At 41.7% G+C, this 6,096-nt stretch overlaps 1 non-coding gene across 1 annotated transcript; it reads right to left on the bottom strand.

The window, feature by feature from the left end:
• Window positions 1-5,124: 5,124 nt before the first annotated feature.
• LOC136382690 (small Cajal body-specific RNA 13) lies at window positions 5,125-5,373 on the bottom strand. The gene has a single exon (XR_010747312.1). It is a non-coding gene; the product is annotated as a small Cajal body-specific RNA 13 (non-coding RNA).
• Window positions 5,374-6,096: the final 723 nt, after the last annotated feature.

Raw genomic sequence — 6,096 nt, 5'->3', positions numbered from 1 at the left:
GTGGCAGAGGGATGGGGAGGGGCCACATCATGAAGGTATGAAATATGCCATGCTAAGCAGCTCAAACTTTATTCTATAAATAATTGGGGAGCTATAAAAGGGCTTGAAGCATGGGAATTAAAAAAGATTAATATTTTAGGAAAAATAAGACTCTGGTGAAGTGAGAAGAATGGATTGAAAATGTTTAAAATAAGTTGATCTGTTAGATTTCATTGCAAGACCTTTTCTGGTCAGTGTAGCATAGCAAGCCTGGTTTTACCCTCCTGCCTGAAACAACCATCAGCAATATATATAAAACAATGGCTTTCAAAACACTGGACAGCGGGCAACAAAGAACAGAGATCCCTGTGAAACAAGAAACACATGAGATGAACCCTATAATTGATTGTCCCAGCTTACTGCCTCGAAAAAGTTTCTAGACTGTGCTACAGTGAAGGGAAACTAGGTTGGGCTCAGCAATCTCCCTGACTTAGGAGACAGAGCTGAGATTCTGGTGAGGTTGGGTTAGCTGAGTTCATAGACAGGGCAGAGAGGAGAGAGCTAACATAGAGGGAGCCTGGCAACCTGTAGTGACGACTCCTCCAGTTTTCAATGAAGTACTCTCAGCACATGTGTGAGGCCAGGGAAGGAACCATTTTACAGGATCAGAGAGAACAGTAGTACCTGGTGCTCCCACAGAGCCCGGAGCAGTACTTATTCCTAGCAGCCACACTAGGAAAACCTGTAATTCATGGCATTGGGTGGATCAAACAGGAAGATTTTGTCTCAGTATTAGGGAATAATTATCCCGAGACTGAATATTGCCTAATCTATCAAAAAAGCTAGACTTGAAAGGATCAAACTGTTTCCGTGTTACTTAACTACATGCCAGAACAAAACTCAGGAAGACTTATAGAAATATAAAAACATTTACTGTGCAACAGATAAAATGCACAATGCCTGGCATCCAATTAAAGATGATCAGGCATACAAATAAGTAAGATACCATGGTCCATAATGGTCCACAATGGTCCATAATAAGAGAAATAATCAATCAATCAGTTATTATAACTATTACACATATTTAACAAGTAAAGTAGAGATACAGAAGATGTAAAAAAAAAAGACCCAAATTAAACTTCTACAGATGAAAAACACTATCTGAATTTTCTAACCATTGGATGAGCATGTGGGCACAGAAAGGTAGAGGGGGATTGGGTGACATACACTCCTTTAACAAGAACAAGGGATAAGGATGGAAAGATGTGAATGGGATAGGGAAAATTTGAGTTTGAGGTGCTTCATGATAGGTCTCTGAAGAAATTCAATATTTAAGGGGTCAATAGGAGGGAAAAAAAGGAACTTATCAAAGTGATTGAGAAGCTGTGGTCCTAGAAAGAAAGAGCAGGTGTAAGAGGCTTCCTGGAAACCAAGACAGCCCCAAATTCCAAGGAGGAAATGGTTGGCATGATGAGTACTGCAGAGATTCATTAAGTAGAAGAAAAGCTGAGAAGTGGCCAAAGTGGCCCCTAGACCTGGCAGGCAAGAGAGGATCTCACCTATGTGACGGCAGAAACCCTATCTGTTTTATTCATTGCTATATACCCAGAGCATATCTCACAGTTTCTGGGACAGATTGGGAGCTCAAAACCATCTGGTGAATAGATGAATGAATTCAGTAAAGAATTATGAGGTGCTCTGTGCATAGCAAAACCCCTTCATGATCAGAATTGAGGCACTTTGGTGGGATCAGAAGTGTGGAAGCTAGATTACAGTGGATTCAGTGAAAACTGGAAAGTGAAGAAAAAAGGCCACAGAAAGATGCAGAATCAAGAAAAACTTTTATTCTTGCCTAACTGGTGGTGGTGCAGTGGATAAGTCATCGACCAGAAACGTTGAGTAACCAGTTCGAAACCCTGAGGTCAAGGTCACTAGCTCTGAGCACAGGCTTATCAGCATGGGGTTGCTGGCTTGAGGTGGGGAGGGGATCATTCACATGATCCCAAAGCTTGCCAGATTGAGCCCAAAGGTCACTGCATGAAAAGCCCAAGGTTGCATGCTGGCTTGAGTAAGGGAATACTGGCATGACCCTGGTCAAGTTCTGTGCAAGAAGCTCAATGCACAACTAATGTGAAAGCAACTATGAGTTGATTCTTCTCACCCTCTCCCTCCCTTCCTGTCTCTGTGTCTGTCTGTCTGTCACTCAAACACACACACATAAATTTGTATTTTATTATATTGGGGGGGTGCTCATTTGAACAATGTTAAGAAAGTTAAAAAATATTGAGGCAGAAAAATATCAGTATTTCAGAGCATAAGCTCAGGAGTTAAATTGTCTGGGCCAAATGTTTACTGAACTTACTCAATTTAATTAACTTCTCTGAGCCTTATCTCCCTGATTTGCAATAATACATCCTACCTCACTGGGCTGTTGTCAGGATTTAATGAGTTAATTCTTTTTTTTTTTTTTTTTTTTTTTTTTTTTTTTCTGAAGCTGGAAACGGGGAGAGACAGTCTGACAGACTCCCGCATGCACCCGACCGGGATCCACCCGGCACGCCCACCAGGGGCGATGCTCTGCCCACCAGGGGGCGATGCTCTGCCCCTCCAGGGCATCGCTCTGTCGCGACCAGAGCCACTCTAGCGCCTGGGGCAGAGGCCAAGGAGCCATCCCCAGCGCCCGGGCCATCTCTGCTCCAATGGAGCCTCGGCTGCAGGAGGGGAAGAGAGAGACAGAGAGGAAGGAGGGGGGGTGGAGAAGCAAATGGGCGCTTCTCCTATGTGCCCTGGCCGGGAATCGAATCCGGGTCCCCCGCACGCCAGGCCGACGCTCTACCGCTGAGCCAACCGGCCAGGGCAGAGTTAATTCTTAAAGAGTGTTTGGAACTGTCCCTGGCTCAATGAATGCTAGCTGTGACAAATGAAAGGATAAGTCATAAGAGACAGACAAGTGGGAGTGGCAGGTGGCCTTGATGAGGAAAAAGTCTGTTATTCTAACAGGAGGGAAAGAGGAAGGATAAGGTGGAGGCAGGTAAGCTTGAGAGAAATGAGGGAGTTCATGGGACTCGAGTATTATATTTTAGAGATGTGGAGTTTAAAAAGTTGTTTGAATTTTGCTAAAGCATCATTGGATGTAAAAGGAAACCACACTTCACAGCTCAACAGAGAAAATGAAGAAGGATTGGGGAAGGTGTGCTAGAGATACACTAGGGGCGTGGCTAGAAAGGGGCATGGCCTGGGTAAATCCAAAGCAACAGGTGGAAGCAACCATTTAGTTTGGGCATTTCTATTGGTTAAATGTAGCACATTCCTTTAGCTGCAGTTCTGAAACTTAAAGCATTACTCCCTAGTCTTGAGAAGTACTGCAATGTAGAAGTCTTTACTTCTGGGTCTAGTAAAAGAGGTGGGAAAATGTAACAGGGTTCTTGGGCGATGTGCAAAAGAAATGAACTAGGGTTAAATTAAGCTAAAAAGTAAAAAATTTTGGAGTGGCTCACAAGAGTTAAAGAAAAGTTGAAGGACCATGTCCCAGAGAGCATAGACCCAAAGGCTGATCCAGGGCCCAATGGAACAAAAGCGGACAGCTCATCTCCACAGGGCCTCAGACATCTCAGATGACAGCCACACAGTGGTGGGACTCAAATAATTTAACAACTGGATCTCTGCCCTAATGACCATTTTAAGTATAAAAAAATGATATACCAAAAGGTAGTTTACTATTTCATGTATTTAATACTTAAATAAAAACAATAAAAGAGGTACACAAACCTAGATTATGTTATAAGAAAGTTTTATAATTTTAATGAAAAAATATTAAATAATACCTGACAAAACACAATAAAACTATTATTTAAGATATTTCCAATGGCAGCTTGTCACCCCCTGGTTGTTTGGCACTTTTTCTCTTTATGTTATATGTTTGTTTACTGAAGTAACAAATGTGAGGGAATTAAAATGTAATATTTCATCAGAGGTATACAGGGGGTCCTCAGGTTGAGACAGCTCAACATATGTCATTGTGAGTTTATGATGCTCACTCCCATAAAAACTTAAAACAGCAGTTCTCAACCTGTGGGTCGTGACTCAAAAGAAATTGAGATGTGAGTATTTCGGGTTACGCCATCAGTAACATCATAGTTATAGACTACATGGGCAAACTAGTTTGGTTAAAAGAAGTTATCAACCTTCCAGACTAGTCTAGAACAATTCTTTAAGAAGGTAGAGAGGCCTGCAACAGATTATGTATCCTCTACATCAGCTGCTTCTCGAGATGAAACACCTGTAGTGCAGGTAGAATCATCTCCAGCGTCTCCTGCATGTTCCTTAGGCAATCCTGATTCACCTGACCAGTGTCTCCAGCACCTTCTGCAGGTTCTCCTGCCTCTCCAGCTTCCTCCTCCCAATAGGTCACTCTCTCCCACCTTGCAATGCCCCTCCCAGTGTGCAAGCCAGCCACAGGAATAAAGGTAAGGAATTTATTTACACTTATTTTTTCTATTACTACAATACAGTGTACAGTACAGTATATTTATGTCCTTTTCCTTTTTCTGTGGCTTAGTTGTGTTTTTATGTTTTGATGATGATTTTACAACTGTTAGGATAGGTAAGTGACTTAGGCTAGGGTATATTTCAACATACACCAAAACTCAGCTTACATCACTGTTGTAGGAATGGAACTGTGTCATAACCCAAGGAGCCCCTGTAATGAATTTTATGAAATGAATAAATAAATATTACAAGCATAATTCCATCAAACTTTTTTCACCTATGGACAAAGTGAACATTACTACAGGCACTTAGAATACACTGTTGGGCAGATGAACGTTAAAAAAGAATAAGGAATGTAAATTTGTGATTTCCACATTGGACAGCTGCCCTGGCACCCACCTTAGAGAGACCCCTGATTACACATGCCATTTTAACAACCAGTTTACCAAACTCAACAAAAAAATAGTTATCAGTTCTCCTGAACTGGTGTAAACCAGTGCGAGCCAGTTGAATGCCACCATTGCAACAGCACCTGCAAGGGTGTGTCCTCCTGTGTAATCCGCAGAAGATTTAAGTTCCAGAACAAGTCTGATAGACTTGCCTTGAGATAAATGATCATAATCAAATGGCTTTCTGAATATGTAAATTTATTTTAAAATTTATAGCAGTAGTTAGTGTCCAACAGAAACCATTCCATCTGTTTTAAACAATATCTTGACTTCAAAACTTCTCTTACTGTTGGTGGATAGATAATGACATGAGACAGTCATTACCACCCTGGTAACAGTGCCCAGGAAATATCAGAGGAAAATTGCACATGGAATGGCTGGCTCTTGAGCAATCATGTCTCAGCTTATTCTTGAGTATGCTTTTTCTGTGAGTCTGGTGTGCTCTGGGGCACTGAATATGTAATTTTAATCACCTCATTTGTTCTTAGTAGACATGGTGGGACCTGAAGAAGAATGGCTTTAGGAAAATAATCTAGTGAGTTTTTTTCCTTTTTTCTTTCTTCACTGAGTACATTATATATCTGCTATGTGCCGGGTGCTCATTAGGAGAAAGAGAGAGACTCAATAAAGAGCAAAACCAGGCTGGGGCTCTGTTTCCCTGGAGAGTAGGACTGAGGGTAGGCCTGAGATGACCTGAAAATGATTCACTGTTCACTTGACCCGGAAATCCAGACACAGGCTCTGCTTCCCTGGAGGGTAGGACTGTGGTTTGCAATTGTATAATCATTTAACTTAATGATTATACAATTGAAAACCAAAAAAATGCTCTGAAGGAAATGAATGCCTCTAGGAGAGAGTACAACAAAGGAGTCTGGTCTGGCTTGGGAAAAGAGGAAAAATTTTCTACAGAAAGAGAATCCAGAACTGGGACCTGAGAGATTAATGAAGAGCATGGCTAAGAGGCAGTGTGTACAAAGGTCCTGTGGCTGGAGGGAACCTGTGTTATACCCTAATAGCAACTCATCCTGAAAATGGGACTTTTCTCTCAGCACCTGGCAAGTTTGACATAAGCAGAGGTTTAGAGATGATGCCACCTGTTCCTATTTGTGATATCAGTGTACCTCAATTAATGAAAGAAAATTTTAAATGTGGGTTAATGAGGTTGCCTACTTTTCAGAGG

This window comes from Saccopteryx leptura, chromosome 10 (assembly GCF_036850995.1).
Source record: "Saccopteryx leptura isolate mSacLep1 chromosome 10, mSacLep1_pri_phased_curated, whole genome shotgun sequence".
NCBI lineage: Eukaryota > Metazoa > Chordata > Mammalia > Chiroptera > Emballonuridae > Saccopteryx > Saccopteryx leptura.
Note: the sequence above shows the minus strand (reverse complement) of the source record. Positions and strands in the feature narration are given on the sequence as shown.